Source organism: Paramisgurnus dabryanus, chromosome 10, assembly GCF_030506205.2.
Source record: "Paramisgurnus dabryanus chromosome 10, PD_genome_1.1, whole genome shotgun sequence".
Classification (NCBI taxonomy): Eukaryota; Metazoa; Chordata; class Actinopteri; order Cypriniformes; family Cobitidae; genus Paramisgurnus; species Paramisgurnus dabryanus.
Window position 1 is genome coordinate 27970954 of NC_133346.1, and position 17478 is coordinate 27988431.

General features: G+C 37.5%; 1 protein-coding gene across 1 annotated transcript in view; it reads left to right on the forward strand.

Moving 5' to 3' along the window:
• The first annotated feature begins 5571 nt into the window (after nucleotides 1-5571).
• The window catches only part of lpar1 (lysophosphatidic acid receptor 1), a 38251-nt gene continuing 26344 nt past the window's right edge, over nucleotides 5572-17478 (forward strand). The window contains exon 1 of the mRNA XM_065240579.2: nucleotides 5572-5835. The gene's annotated coding sequence lies outside the window, so the exon portion shown is untranslated. The remainder of the gene's footprint in view (nucleotides 5836-17478) is intronic.

The window sequence follows — 17478 nt, forward strand, 5'->3', positions numbered from 1 at the left end:
GTGCAAAGTAGGACCAGACTTTATGTTATGGTCACAAATTTAATTACATGAGACTAGGCCAGCTTGTAACTTAACATGTAAAAGCAAACAACACTAACCAAATATATTGGCAGTACACTCGTGTGGGACTTCACAACAAGCTGTTAGCATAGCCTGAACCATACCAGACCAAAATGTGATGCAACTAGTCCTTTGGTAAGTCTCCTCTCAGGACACTTAACTTGGTATATGAATAATCACACACAAAATGCTTTTAGCAACATCATGAGGCTCTTTGTATACTCTTTTTAACTGTAAAATGCATCTGCTATGTGCTAAACCATCTGTCTAACACATGTTGAAAACTTAAGAGCTTGCCATTTTATATAAAACACTAAAGTTCACATGCTAAAGCTTTAACATTCTTCTTTAGCTTGGTGTTAGGTACAGTAGGTACAATACAACAAAATAAAGAGCTTAAAGGGCTGTTGAGGGGATCAATACAGATTTCTTTTAAATTAAAGCATTCAAAGTGATTTACCTTACTGAATGAATCAGGTTGCTTTGATCTGACCTTGATTTCTTGACCTTAAGTAGACATAAAGGTGCGTTTCTGATGAAGGACAAACTGACAAAGAATTTACTAATTAAGAGACAGCGAACTGTAGTAAGGGACAGTGTGAAAATTACAAGACATTTGTAGCCCTGTCTGTGAAATCCAGGCCAAAGTCTCATCAATATTTAACATATAAAGATTATATTATAACAGAATGTTCTTTACATTGTGTTAGGAAGATTTTATGTAGAAAACAATGACTTTAGGTACATTTTCACAGACTGGGTCACATTCAGTGTCAATATTAATAGATTATAATGAGCTATTGTGTTCATACTGTATGTGAATGGGTTCTTGTCAGATAAGGATGTCAATGAAGTCTTAAAAATCACTTACAAACTGCAGTTGGCAGAGTTTTAGAAATGCAACCTTTGGAGTTATATGTCTTAAATATGTCAAGTGGTGTATTTTTCTTTCACTTTGACTTGTGAGTATAGATTTTTGGGTACATCTTGCCATGCCATATGACTGTATTTATAAGGGTCCTTTTACTTGACATTTCTTTTCAAATCAGAATCATATTTTATTATGACATTATTTCCCTATTTTTAAAGATAATGAAAGCGTGATCCAAGTTGCTTGATGATCCCTTTTTCCAATTAGGTGCACTACAGTACACTTTTTTACTTTATGTAAAAAAAATCAAAATAACAATAACATTAGTTATCGGAAATATTCACACCAAGAATTGTTTTCTATATAATATAACACAAAATACTCAGATATTGTTACCAAGCCATAGTCCAAAAGCAGATGTTCAGAACCTGGTGGTATGTCTACTGCCAGCAAGTTTCTCTACCCTCCAGGACGGCAGAGACTGAAGTAGGGTAGGGGGTTGGGGGGGTTAATTGGTTCCTGATGTCAAGCTACGCTGCGTTTTTCTCTAAATAACAGGGCTTTTTTGTTTCAAATAATGACTTTTCCACATTTTTCCATTTGTGCCGGTAGAAGGTAAAACAACAAATTCAAGGAATAAAGCGATCAGTAGTTCACATTGCTTATGCGGCTGTCTCTGTCTATACCAGGAGGAAAACTCCAATTTAAAGTTCTGTAAATATAAAGAGTTTTGCTGGCCTGTGCAAGTCTCATTGGTGAATTCTGGGGCATTAGTATATGATTGCCAGGGTGTTTTTTTTAAGTGAAAGGTTGTTGGTTAGTACATCAAGACTAAAAGATCCCAGCCTCAACTCTCTTTTATTCTAGTGTCTCTTAGATCCCTCCTTTATGGAGATCTACAGGTAATGTTTTAGTTTTAAATACCCTTCCAGATAAAATCTTTTCCCCTAAATTTAAGGAATAGTAATACTTTCCATCGAAGACATTAGACATAAATAGTATGCTGTTTTGTAATGACTGTTTTAACAGACTTGAAGTTATCAGTAGCTATACAAAGGCACAAAAAAACTTGGATAAAAGACATTTAGTAGACGGCTGTATAGCACCTGTTTATGAACTGATTGGTGGTTCGCAACCATATAGATACTATAGGGGTTAATAAAGACCAGACCTCGGTTGACTTTGAAAGTCCTGCTTTATGTTTCAACCAATTGTCTCTTCTTCTGGATTTTGGTAAGGTAACATTGAAGAACCCAAGTTTCTATAAGGCAGCATGGAAGACATTAACTCAAAAATTCCTTCGAGTCTGTGAGTAAACTGACAAGATGGTGGGATCGAGGGTTCCAATTGGCTTCAAAGGGATTCACAGATCCTCCCATGACCCCCAGGACACACCCACTGTGAGGTATCGCTAACACACAGTGAAAATGTGATTACTGACCTCACTGACTCAATAACAAACATCTGTAAAAAAATAAATAAAGGGGGGGTCTATGAGTCACCCAGCAGCTTTGTAAACCCCTTAACATAGAGGAGCTCACATCCTGACAGGAATGTTCAAGTGGAAAAAAAATGGGTCGATATGCCAGCAAGCTTTCAGTGATGGGCCACATTCCATATCAGTTAAAACTGAGACCCAGAAAAGTCAAGGAATCAAGAGTCTTTTTGTGTCTGGACATTTTCAACTGAAAATACCAGCTTAGATGATCATCAAAATTTGATGATAACATTTTCAAAATGCGCAATGTACACTGTATGCATAAAAAGTTACCCAGGCCTCAAGACTTACATGGTCTCCATCTTCAACAGATGAATTCATTCCATTTTTTACGTGTACCCAAGGGTCTGTGTACAGTGCGCTTTACGTATTTTTACGTAAAATTTCTACAGGAGAATGTAGTATAGCCCAGAATATCTACTGCATTTTGTTGCAATGCACATGCGTCAAACATCTGTGAACACGTACGAGTTAAATAAACTATACTTTGCAAGGCTGTGCATTCAACTGTAGACATATGTTAGCATACAGCGTACTATATTTCTATATATACTATATCCCTGTACTAAATGCACTCACACACATACTGTAAAGATCCCGTAAGGACATGTGATGTATTTTTTATAAAGCGTCTGAAGTTTGTTAACTATTCATGCATGTGCATTTTAGTTTATGACAAGATCATAAGAAGCGTGTGATGTGCTGTTCTGTCATGCTGGTGAATGATCTCAGCTTCAGCTTGAATAGTGACAAGTCGCGTTTGCCGACATTTCTTGTCGTGAATGTTGATCTGCGTTTAAATCTCTGTGCCAAAGAGCTGAACTATAACTTCTGGTTGCAATGACACGCATGCTCACTACGGCACACCCCTTACTGCATTGTTTCTGCACAGAGTCGGCGCCAGACCATAACTAACAGGGGGGCACGCGGCTTCCAGGGGGGGCACGCAATCAGCAACAATAACTTGCAGAAACAAAGCATAAAAAACTTCAAATACAGTGCAAGCACATACTCATACAACTGGTACAGACTGCCAGCTCATTTCCCGTATAAAGTGCAGAAGATCACAAACTAATCAGTATTCAGTATTTAATTTATTTAATTATTCTTGAAATATATTAAATTAATAAAAAACTGTGTAGGGGACACAACAACCTCTTGCCCACGAATGCCCCCCCCCTGACGCCGGCCCTGTTTCTGCGTCTTGTTTACACAGAATGCTTTCTGTGTATGTTATGGCAATGTTACTAGGTCCGCTTTACGGAAACGTGCATACAGAAGACTCTCTGACAATTTTTACGGAAATTTTCTGGGACCAAAGTGCTGTGTGAATGAGGCTTCAGCAATCAAGTAGAACTAAAACAGACATCCTTTTATTTATAAACAAAACCAACATCAAGGAAATAAATAAAACAAATTAACCCAAGACTTACGATCAACAGATACTGGTAATTGTTTAAAGATATTTCTGTTGTTTTTTATGTTTTTATATTGATCAGATAAAACCATCATTTGATTTATATTATTAAATTCTTTTAAGATTTCCTTCACAAACTACAGCATAAACAACTGGATCTATTCTTCAATGCTTGTTTGAGTCTTTGATGGACAGCCCCTATGTCTTGAGCAATAGCTGTGTTGTTTTGCTAACAGAACATCACCACTTGTAGTTTGACAAACTCATTACAGCATACTTGTGGGATTAGTCTCATTAGTTTGTTTGACCTAGTTCTTTGGAAAAGTGTGTTTACTAATACCAGTGAAATATCTTTAGAATCAAAGATGTCTTTATCCAGTCCTTTGTCGTGCAGTATGCTTGGAAATCATCAAGACATTATAGCTCATTGCCTCTATCTTTAGTTTATTTAATCTCGCTCTGATCATATCCCGGAAGTTTGCCAACCTCTCCTCCATATGACCTTGTCTTCCTCTGGAAATTAGCCGATATGATGACAAACTGCAAAAAACATGTTTGTAATCAATATTTTTCTGTAGTTTTGCACTAAAAATATCAAAACATCCTTACAAGATGATAAGTTTACTTAAAAAACAGACTGACAAGATAGCAATACTTGTTTTCACATAAATCAAACAGAGGTTTTATGCGTAAAATTGGGAAGTAAACAATACATTATAAAAAAAATTCTTAGACGTTTGCTTTTGAGGAAATATACAAGGTGGACTATGTTTTTCTGTATAGATGCTTATTTTTTACACTAAACAGTATGGGACAGAGCATACCGCTTTTGAAGTGTTTGTTTACTAATGCATTGAACACAAAGTCCTATCAGCTTGACACTTGACAGTTTATGGAAATCTTGTTAAACCCAGCTGGAATTCAGATGTTCCTTGGGATGCTGTTTTGCAAACTTTAGAAGAAATTTAACCTCAGATCAACTGATTCACTTGCAAAATATGTCCATCATGTTGTGAAGATCTGTCATGGAATCATATTGTTCAACGGTCCGGTGCAAAAGCAATATTTTTTGTACTATTATCAAATGTGAAAATTGGTTTATATGGCAACAACAAAAGTGGTCCATTCACATATCTGTGGTTTGTTGCCATGCATTTCCAAAACTTGTGCTTGAGAAATTTAATACTAGCTTTTGTTTTGGATTTAGTGTAAATGTCTGGCAATGATTTGATGTAGGAATCCATTCTTCTGTGTGTGACTTCAAACAATGGTTTCATCCTATGAAAGTGACTATATTTCTTTAGATGATGTTGGTTAATTTAACAGTTTAGTTCATTGTCAATCAGAGTATATTCTTACTGAAATATAAGGTAAAAACACATTGATCTGGGTATCTAAATAAGGACACCATTATAATAAAAAAATGATATATTTTGACAGTAACTTTCAAGGGCCAAGTTCCCATTCCCAAACTGTAGCTAAGTGAAGCCCACACACACTTTTAGAAAGGTAGTTTACTCACTGTTTATAAAATTCATCTCTAATGCTCAGTGAGATGTGTTTTCAATTATAACTCCCCCTAACACGCACGCACTCACGCGCGCGCGCACTCACACACACACACACACACACGCACACACACGCACAAGGGAGCTTAAAGAGCGTGCGTTTGCTTTCATGCGAATGTGACGTCATAGCATCTCTCTCTCTTTCTCTCTCTCTCTCTCTCTCTCTCTCTCTCTCAGCTGTATCTTCTCTGATTAGCGGGACAGAAGTGAATTATTCTTTCTCAGATGCAGTATATGCGCGCGAGTCCGAGGAAATAAAATGAATATTCAACACAGCCGTGGACTAAACAGCGCTAAAAAACAACCAAATCATCCTCTTTAAACAGACACGTCTGTGTTTTTGGAGCTTTAAGAACTTTTTTTTGTGGGATTTACGGCTCAGTTTTGGAATAACTTTGTTGGATTTCACTGTCTACTGCAAGTAAGTATTTTGCTGTAATATCTTAAAGTTGAAAAATGAGATATGTATTAGAAACAACATTAGAAATTATATTTTTGATTGCGTCATTAATTTACATTTATACAGACACATGGTCTATTGGCTTATGAATAAAATAAATCTGGCCATTGAATGTATACCTATTACAACTTTACGTATGCACTTAAGTCATTTTATCAAGTTCGTGCTTTGCATTAAAACAGTGAAACGCGATTATGCAACTTTCTGATCTCAGAAACAGTAACGCGTGGCAGTGCTCGACAGATGAGGCTGGGGGAGTAAAAGAAGGGTCACTATTTACTTTCAGCATCTCACTAGTAACGCCTCTTTATTAGATTAGTTATGCATGCATTTGAATAGGCATTTTGTTCTCCTTAAAAGTTTTCTTTGAGTATGGAGTTTTGGGTGTATGCATAGGTGCCACCCTGTTCCCAGAATGTGTCAAAAGTTCTGTTTGCTCTACTTTACAGTAATAGCCTACCTCCCCCGTTCTCCTCGTATAGACATAACAGTAAAACATGATAACACGTTTCAAACAAAAAAAGAAATTGTTTCATACTTAGTGTCTGTAGTGAATCAGGTCTGTTATGCATTTAGATTGATAGCAGTCAAACATTCCTGGCCCTTCTGGCGGGCTCTCAATAAACACGCCTTAGTATAATGTATTCCAGTACTGTCAGGATTAAGGTCACTGTTTACCTTACTGAAGTGATGTGACACTGTTTAAACATTATATTATATCATTGTGCTGTAGTGAGAAGCTGATGAGTATATGTGTTTGGTCTTTACAGTGCACATTGGACGATTAAAATGAAGGATATCTTCTCAAGGACAGTTTTATTTATGATCATTTCATTGGCTCGAATCATGAATTGGTCACATTAGTAACCATAAAACTAAAATTGTAACCACAGGAATTAAACTGAATAGTGACAATACATTTGATTTATTCACAATAAAAAAAAAGAAATATATTCCCACCAATATTGTTGATTCATTTTAAACAAGAGAATGTGCTTTTAGCATATAAAGTGAAATCTGACCTGAGGTCAGTTATTTAGAGTAATTTAGGTTAAATGAACAAGTTCAATTGTCATCTTTATTCTATGAGGGTGAACTATACTTCATGTAAAGATTTTGTTAACTGGTGTATCATGGTGTTTCCAAAGCCAAATTAATGAATATACTTCCCATGGAATGCCTATACTGATCTGATCATATGTATAGGTTCAGTGCACTGTGCTTTGCATTAAATGAAGGTGTCTGTTAAATGCATTTAAATATAATTATTTTTGCACATTAAGGAAAATAATTACACTTTACACAAACAAAGTAAACATGCAATGCGTTGGGTAAGGGTGGGTTCAGTCAGTCCATTGGTTGCTCTGTTGTGTGCTAGAAAGCAGACAGGAAACTCTCCCCTTTTCAAAAAACACATGGTTCTCCATCGCCTCCCAGGTCAGGACTGGGTGCAGCTGTGCAGCGGGGCAGTCAGTGCTGGTTACTGCCCTTCCTGCTATGTGTCAAACCTGCAGAAGGGAGATATCAAACTATAAAATGTGTTCAGTGGCCTTTAATTAAATGCAATTGTACTTTCTAAGAAAAAATGTGGGCATGGCTGGTTGGCCCTTGACGTGCAGTAGGTGGCTTTGCTATATTTTATGCTATTTTAATGTTCACCCGACTAGTATTAGGGGCGTGCAAGGCGTGAGATGTTAGGTTAGAAGTGCACAATTTAGCAGAGTTATTATTTTGTAACACTTCACTGTCTTAAGTGAAGGGTTTTTTGTTGTGTAGGTGTCAGACAGATATTTTTAGATCCTTATTGTGAAGTTCACCGGAAGAGATGCTGTAAACAAAAAATTTAAGGTTGTGGTAAATTTTGTGTAGATTCTTTTGCTTGCAGTAGAGTGATGCATGTGGGAAAATAAAACGCATACCAAAGTCACATCTGAAACTAAAAAGAAAAAATAAATAGAAGTAGAAGATGAAGCCTATATGTTTAAAACCATTAAAGTATTACTTCAACCAAAAATGTCAGCTCTGTCATAATTTACTCCCATTCATGAAATCCCAGATGTATATATGACTTGCAAGTGCAAGTTTGATGACGAGTTCAGTGTGGCTGGCTGGCATGCCTGACTTGAGTGGCTTACTCAGGCCACATCAGAACATAAGACCAGTCCAGAATTTGTGCCGCTGGATCAATTTTTTGCTCGGTCATTCTGTCTTGGAGAAAACCGAACTGCAATGAGTCAGGATCCAAATGCAGTATAATTTGCAGTAGTAGTGTTGTCAAAAGTATTCATAGTTTAGTACTACCAACTGCCAGGTCAGCCCACTACTGATACATTGTTTGATATTAGGGACCTGGCACTTTTCACAAAGAAGAGCGGTAATGCTGTTGCTCTGAATCCACAAATGCTTGTGAACAAGAAAGATGCAAAGAGCTGAGTACAGAAATTCCTTAAGATTTGAGGCAGATCAGAAACAAAATGATTAGTTTTGTCGTAAAAGCAGGAAACCCACTGATTTATTGGTGTTCAAGCAGGGGAATTTCATGTTGCATTATTAATGTTGTTGCATATTTTAATTTAAATGGATTGAAAGCCAAGTTAAGTGTCCTGATTAATGATTTAATACTTCAAGACAGAAGAAGATAATATGTGTATGGCTACAGTCAGAAAAAAAATCTGTTATATTTGCTGCCATTATGATTTTATGTAGTTAACATGTTTCTTTTTTTGACAGATTGATTACCATTTATATTACTGGAAACTGCAAATATTATGTTTAAATAATGTTACTATAGTGTAACAGTGGCGAATTGTGTCTAGTATGGTTTTACTAAAAATCTAAAAGTTAAAATATTACTACTGTAGTAAAACCATGGGTTTGCATAAGGGTAGCTTTAAAAATTCTTAAAACTAAAGAAAAGTTTGGATACTTAAGACTATTGTTCATATTTGTGCTCTGAGTAAAACTATGAATGACAGCATTTCTGTAACACACAAAAATATTTGACTCTTAGGGGCCATCCATACGTAAATGTGTTTTTACCATATCAGCGTTTCTTCCAGATGGATCCGATCCAAATCTTAACACGACACCCCTTGGGGTTTTGTGTAGATGGAATATATTCTGTATATTTTGTAATATGATGATGCCATCACCCCAAGTCTCGACCCGTTTCAGACACGGCTACGTCACTTAACAACAACAACAGCGGCGGCGGATTACATACTTGTGTTCATGCTGCAGAAGGTAGAAAACTATTAGCTTTAGGCTACTAAAGCAAAATCTTATGCTTCTTTGCTACTAAGATGAGCAACAAATTATTATGGACAATAACAAGGTTTATGTGCATACTCTTTAAGTCGTATTCTCCATTTTTCTATTGTATCTCTGTGGCATTACAGTGCCACATAGTGGTCTGGCATGTATACTACATCAATTTGAGTTGGTTTCAATGGTTTGTGTTCACACAGAAGTTTCTTGAGATGACGCAGCCGTTTTTTAGATTGAGGAACAAATTATTAGATATGTAAAGCTCTGGCTTTATGTGGATGTGGCCTTAGAGGCTGTTTACACTTGGCATTAACATGCGTTTTCGTCGATCGGATCACAAGTGGACGACGTTAATGCCAGGTGTAAACGGTGTTCAAAACGTTTTGAGCTCGTCCACTTTCGACCACTTTCAACCACATTCAGAGGTAGTCGAAACCCCTTTCGATCGGATTCATTTATACTTGCTAAACAAGCAGTGGACTCCGACATAATGTAGTTAGCGTCCATATAAACTCATAATTACTCCCGCTCGGGTTTGAATGACAGCAGAGAGACTCGCTCACCGTCTCACAGACCACCCCCTCACAGTATTCAGGACATATGCGGTCGAAAGTGGACAAAAGAGACGGATTTAAATACCAGGTGTAAACGTAATGTGTGTCTCTCGTCCACTTGTGATCCGATCGATGAAAACGCATGTTAATGCCAAGTGTAAACAGCCTCTTAGAGGCTGTTTACACTTGGCATTAACATGGGTTTTCGTCGATCGGATCAGAAGTGGACGACGTTAATGCCAGGTGTAAACGGTGTTCAAAACGTTTTGAGCTCGTCCACTTTCGACCACTTTCAACCACATTCAGAGGTAGTCGAAACCACTTTCGATCGGATCGCTTTGGAGTTGCGGAACGCATATGTGGTTGAATGCGTTCGAACAGCCACATGCGACCGCCTTCTCTCCGCCCATTTATCTAATCTGAGGTATTAAACACAAGTTTTACGTCTTTTTTTGACTTCTGGCGTAAACATACGGTGAACAGCGCTATTTTTAGCCTTTCATTGATACAACTAAAGCGGCTGATCTCCGTAGTTTTGTTTTGAAAGCGTGTGAAAGTTGCGCGGTCCTATTTCATCAATTGCGCTGAAAATTCAGAGAAAGCTCCAACATATAAACGTACAAAACACTATGCAGCATGTTTACTTGCTAAACAAGCAGTGGACTCCGACATAATATTAGTTTGCGTCCATATAAACTCATAATTACTCCCGCTCGGGTTTGAATGACAGCAGAGAGACTCGCCCACCGTCTCACAGACCACCCCCTCACAGTATTCAGGACAGATGCGGTCGAAAGTGGACAAAAGAGACGGATTTAAATACCAGGTGTAAACGTAATGTGTCTCTCTCGTCCACTTGTGATCCGATCGATGAAAACGCATGTTAATGCCAAGTGTAAACAGCCTCTTAGTGTGACTTGTTTGTCACAGTTTTTTTTTTCAGGGGTGCTTTTGAGGCTGTTTACACTTGGCATTAACATGCGTTTTCGTCAATCGGATCACAAGTGGACGACGTTAATGCCATGTGTAAACGGTGTTCAAAACGTTTTGAGCTCGTTCACTTTCGACCACTTTCAACCACATCCAGAGGTAGTCGAAACCACTTTCGATCGGATCGCTTTGGAGTTGCGGAACGCATATGTGGTTGAATGCGTTCTAACAGCCACACGCGACCGCCTTCTCTCCGCCCATTTATCTAATCTGAGGTACTAAACACAAGTTTTACGTCTTTTTTGTCTTCTGACGTGAACATTCGGTGAACAGTGCTATTTTTAGCCTTTCATTGATAAAACTAAAGCGGAGGATCTCCGTAGTTTCGTTTTGAAAGCGTGTGAAAGTTGTGCGATCCTATTTCATCAATTGCGCTGAAAATTCAGAGAAAGCTCTTAAATACACACGTAAAAAACACTGTGCAGCATGAATACTTGCTAAACAAGCAGTGGACTCCGACATAATATTAGTTTGCGTCCATATAAACTCATAATTACTCCCGCTCGGGTTTGAATGACAGCAGAGAAACTCGCCCACCGTCTCACAGACCACCCCCTCACAGTATTCAGGACAGATGCGGTCGAAAGTGGACAAAAGAGACGGATTTAAATACCAGGTGTAAACATAATGTTTCTCTCTCGTCCAATTGTGATCCGATCGATGAAAACACATCTTAATACTAGGGGTGTAACGATATTCCGAACCGAACAATCGCGATACACCACCCACGATACGAATCGCGAACCTCCCGCGTCGTGTCGCGGTACTCTCACGCCTCCTGCTGCCCATTGTTGAGGTTAATGTCACTTATCTCTGACTAACTAATCTATTTATTAAAAAAAAAAATATTTGCATATATTTGATTAAATTGTATTAGTAACGACTAATAAGAGCTTTTAAATGCTGTTCTAAATAGTATATTCCAAAGTTACTGTTTTCCAAGTGCATGTCATGTCATGTCACGTGACTTGGGAGTGAGCGCAGGTCACAGGATGGCTGCTCCGCCTGAGATTGCAGATCCCCCGGACACATTTAAGTCTCTTGTGTGGGAACATTGTGTGGTTTCCAGTGGAGTACAGGAATGGAATTCGTGTCATAGACAAATCATCAGAATCTGTCGTAACTGTGTGCGTGTGCTTGCGTTCGCGTGTGTTTGCTTGCGTGTCAGATTAGGTTAACCGAAGTGAAATAGAAGAGCGCGAGATCATTCTCCAGAACAAAAGTAAAAATGTAACAAGACGTCGTCTGTCTGAGGAAAAAAAAAAGGGTTTACACGTTTGTTGCTATTTTAATCGCAACAGAGATTTGATTTGTTTATTTTTGCCTGTTCAGCACAAGTTCGCGTGTTTAATCGCCTCCGCTGTCATTGTGAGAAAAAAATCATTAATACATCTATTTCATGATGTTAAACATGTAAAGTGATGCATGGTCTCTGTTCATCTGTTCTTCTTCACAAATAATTAAACACATTTTAACTTGAATGCTCGTTTTGTAAGTCCATGATTAAAAATGAACATGTAAACAAAAACAATTATTATCATTAAAGTATGAAATGACGAATAATAAGTGATGGCAGAATTTTTAAAAGTGAAAGTTTAACGTGACCTCTTGTGCGTGTGTGTGCGTGTGGGTGCGTGTGTGTGTGATGATTACCTTTACTGATAATAAACCCACATTAAACTCAGATTTACAGATTCATACTGTAGTACATTTATTTCATGCATTAGTTGACTTCAACAGTAACATGTTCAGCATTTTAGCTAAAGAATGATATTCATCACCTGATAAACAGCTAATTAGAGTCCTGCATTACTAAAGTTAAAGTCTGATTTTAAGTTTGTTTGCCAAAGTTAATAAAGAAAACGTCAAGTTATTTTTGTTGTTGTTATTAAGTTAAGTTAATCTATTGTTCCTTAGCATTGCTGGTAAAATGACAGGAACCCTACACCCACAGCAAACCGAACCGAATCGGAACCGAACCGCGGGTCCAAAACCGTAAACCGATCCGAACCGTGCAATTGGTGTATCGTTACACCCCTACTTAATACCAATTGTCAACAGCCCCTTTGATAGTAGGGTGACGCAATTGATGCATTTGTTTCAGCTCATTGTAGCAACTGTTGTTCGCATTTTGCTTTCATAACAGTTGATTTCATTTGTTACTCATATGTAATGTTACTCATTTGCAAGTTGCTTTGAATGAAAGTGTCTGCTTATTGAGTGAATGTATATGTAAAATAGTTTAAACCTTTAGATGGAACTCTTCAATTGTATTTAAATGCGTTACAGTCTATTTTAGTTCTTTGTCTGTTTTGTTCATTGTTGTTCTTGTCATTACCAGGGTTACAGGATTAGTTTCGAGTTGACATAACCAAACCAATGTGATCTGGCTTTGTCAGTACCACAAATGAACTTATCAACTTTCGGTATCAACTCAGGCTTTGGTCATAAAGCTAAGATTAGCACATGGATATTAGTGACATTGGTACCGAACAACCAATCACATTAGACATGAATAGAGTGAGATTTCCAAAGTAATCATTTCTCAAAAATAATGCACAAATATGAAGCATACAAAAATATGTATAACAGGCAAAGAATATTATAGTGTTTCTCTGCTGCTGCTGTCAACGTAAGTTAGACTTGTTGGAGAAATGTTGCTGATACTTTAGATCAGGGGTCAAGAATAAATATATGGCAAATACTTTTTAACGTTATTATAAAATCCTTTTTATATCAGGCACTTAAAGGGATAGCTCGGCCAAAAATGATATTAAACCCATGATTTACTCACCCCCAAGCTGTCCGAGTTGCATATGTCCATCGTTTTTCAGACAAACACATTTTCGGATATTTTATAAAATGTTTTAGATCTTTCAGTTGATTAAATGTAATGTTACGGGGTCCACCCATAGTCCACGACCTTCAAGTCCAAAAAAAGTGCGTCCATCCTTCACAAATTAAATCCAAACGGCTCCAGGATGATAAACAAAGGTCTTCTGAGGGTAATCCGCGCGGTGTTGTTGTAGAAATATCCATATTTAAAACTTTATTAACGAAAATAAATACCTTCCGGTAGCGCCGCCATCTTAGTCGCGTCCGCATTCAGGATGAGAGCTTACGCAGCCTACGGAGGCTACTCTGCTGCTGCTCTGTGCCCCCGCCCTCCGAATTTGTCATACGTCACTAAGAAAAGTGCGTACACTACGCTAATACTCTCTCCTGAATGCAGACCCGTTTGGATTTAATTTGTAAAGGATGAACGCACTTTTTTTGGACTTGAAGGTCGTGGACTATGGGTGGACCCCGTAACATTACATTTAATCAACTGAAAGATCTAAAACATTTTCTAAAATATCCGAAAATGTGTTTGTCTGAAAAACAATGGACATATGCAACTCGGACAGCTTGGGGGTGAGTAAATCATGGGTTTAATATCATTTTTGGCCGAACTATCCCTTTAAAGGTCAGCTCAGTACCGCTATTTGGGTCCTACATCGACCCAGGTTTGAGTGTTGTGCCCAGGTTGCGCCGGCACAAACATTATGGGTCGAACCATCACAGACAGACAGCCCCGCCGCTCCCATAACGCGCATCACGCGCTGTGCGTAGGGCACCAGGTCCTGAGAGGGCACCAAAATAATAGCCTAATGAAAAAAAATTATAATGCTGATAGAATTTCATTAGCCTGTAGAAATATTATTTGGCACTTTTTATCCATGTATAGGCCTATGTTACAAAAAAGGGGGAACGAGATAATTTAATTGCTCTAGTATAGGAAGTATGCCCCCCAGCCTTTGATGGTCCGTGCAGGTTGATCGCGCGGGCGCCTGACGAAGTTTGACAGAGACCGTTTCTCAATCTGAAGGCTGCAGCCTCCAGAGGTCGCATTTCCAGGCTGCATATGTCATCAAAACGTTTTTATTTCGTAATATTAACAATTATAAAATTGACTATTATTCTTAGTTCATCGTAAATTGTTGTAATATGCTTATGACTTGCTAATGTAATGTTCAGTTAACTGAAATAAACCAGGCTTGATGACGTATGCAGCCTGCATATGCGACCTCGCGCAGGCTGCAGCCTTCGGATTGAGAAACGGCCAGACAGTGAACTATTGGAAATGGCCTCGAAAAGACAGCAGGAGTCATGATCGGAAAAAAGAAGAAACTGCGGGATGATGCCCGTGCATCACTTGCAGGTAAATCCATCATGTTTTATCAATCACTCCTAAATAAAGGAAATGCGCATGTGCTTCAGCTGCTGCTAATCGTAATGCGCCTCGAACTTGCTGTGCTGACATTAATGTTAGGAAACTATGTTGTTATAATTTATTACTTCAGTGCAAGCTAAATTGAGATTTTACTGTAAAACATTACCTATGCATATGCATTTTACAAATAACTGACGGCAGCTGTTACTTTCTTTACTACGTTTCTTTAGATATTGAGCAGTAGTTAATTTTGTGGTTTATTTTGACGTGATGCTGGTTAATACTTTCTCAGTATAAGTTAATGTTAGCAGTCAGTGCACATGGTAGGCTAAAAATTCCTGACTGTTAAATATATAAAAATATAAAATGTCACCATGTATGATATGAAGCAAACATTACTGTGACACTAAGTTCTCTAAATCTTTGTTTTATTTAAGAATATTGAGCATTCTTGTTTACTTATTGGTGTTTATTTAATGTAATTTATTTAAAGTGACATTGTACTTGGGAAAAACATGTCTGGATTATTTTTTATTATTATTTTGCTATTCTATTTAAGTTTGGTAATTTTTTCTATTTTGCTATAAAAGTTAGCACTTTCAAATGTGTAGTGTTTGTTGACTAAAGCTGTGATTTTACTTTCTGCTATTAATTTATATGTTTGGTAATAAAAAGTTAAACTTCCAAAAAAAAAAAATTCTCAAGGTCGGGGGGCATTTTAAAGGAATTATGCTTAGGGCACCAAAATGGCTAGCAGCGGCACTGCAGACAGATATGCAGTGAAGAAAGCAGAGAGCGGTGCACACCAATACAACTTTCGAGACTGAAAAACAATAGCATTCTCATAAATTAGGAAAGTTGGTGCTGAAAACTGAGTTTTTCGAGGTGGGTGAAAAAATACGCATTATTCTTCCTCATTTGCTCGCAGTCTGTTGCAGTTGTCAAAAGTGGGAACATTAAACACCATTACGAAACTAAACAGACACTTTGAAGAAACTTACCCTCAGCAGTACGAGATAAGGGTGCAAAAAATAAATGAACTAAAAGCCCAGTATGATCGACCCAAACGGGACGGGTCCTAACTCACTCAACACCCAACAACGTGCCTAAGAGTTTAAACTGAAAATACAGTGGATTTAAGGAAAGCATAACAAGCCCTTTACAGATGGGGAAATACTGCATGGATGCTGCATGTGAAACATTTTTAGATGGAAAAGAAAGACATGAACTGAGGGAAAAAATATTTAAAGTGTTAGCTGGAAAAGACAAAGCAATTTCTCCCACTAAAATTCTCATGTAATGTAATGTGATTTTTTAAACTAGGAATATTATGCTTCCATCTTTAAATTAATCTCAGTTCAACCTGTTTTATTTCATTTGAGCTTAATTAAATTTTTATGGACTCAAAGGAACAGTACAAATTAAGAGAGAAAATATATATTTATAGAGACATTATTCAGTAGACATGACAACATTACATTTTGTTCGATAAAAGCAAATATTTACACAAATTTCTTTAGTCTGGCGAAAGCCGTCCATTTATGTTTTACGTGCAGTACATAATTATCCGGACCTCGGCTTGGAGGAGGGTTCATTAACTGGACCTCAAGAAATTTTAATTGAAGACCCCTGCTTTAGATGATGCTAATTGTGTTACTGTGAAAGTGAAATACATGTCATGCTAAAGTTATATAATATTGGCAATGTACATTACTGTTTATTACACGGCTCTCTGGAATGCTTGATTCTGATTGGTCAGTTGAGACATTTGCAGGTTCGTTCTTTTCAAATAATAACCGCTCCAAAATAATAACGCATAGCCGGTACTACTTGCACGAGTAAAATCGCTCCGCGCCAATAAAGATCAATAAAGATTACTGTCTGTTTGGCGCCATCTTGTGACAAACACTCGACAACCACGACAAGACACAGACAGCTTACTGAGACTGAACTTGACAAAATAGAGCATGACAGCTACGAAGCCTACACACAAAAAAATACAGAATGGGCATTAAAACTTCTCAAAGACTGGCTAAAAGAGAAAAAATGGAGACAGACAAGTATGAACAGAGGATCTTAATAAGGTATTACGATCATTTTATGCATCTGTGCAAAGTTTCGCGGAAGGATAAAAATGTTAATTTAAAACAAATATGCCAATAAAATGTTTCAAATTCATATTCATGTCCAGTTTTTTTTCTTATGTTGCTTCGCGTCGGGTCCTGATCACACTGTCGGGGCTTATTTCCCAATAACTACCAGCTGCCTCTACATTATCCCTTACTTATTGTGCATTACTAGAAACTCTGTCTGGTTCCTTGTGCACATTAATCATGATTTTAATAACAGTAACCAGGTTTGTGTTTTCTTTGTATTCACCACAAATTTACCACAGTCTTACTATAGTTACCATTGTTTAACCATTATATTTTTATATAAAAACTATGGTAATACAAATATTAATCATCCACCAAAAACATTGGTACTACCCTTTTACTATAATAAAACCTGGGGCAATTATAGCTAAAACCTTGCTTAAAGCTGAAAAAATTTTCATGGTACACAAAACCCAGGATTAGC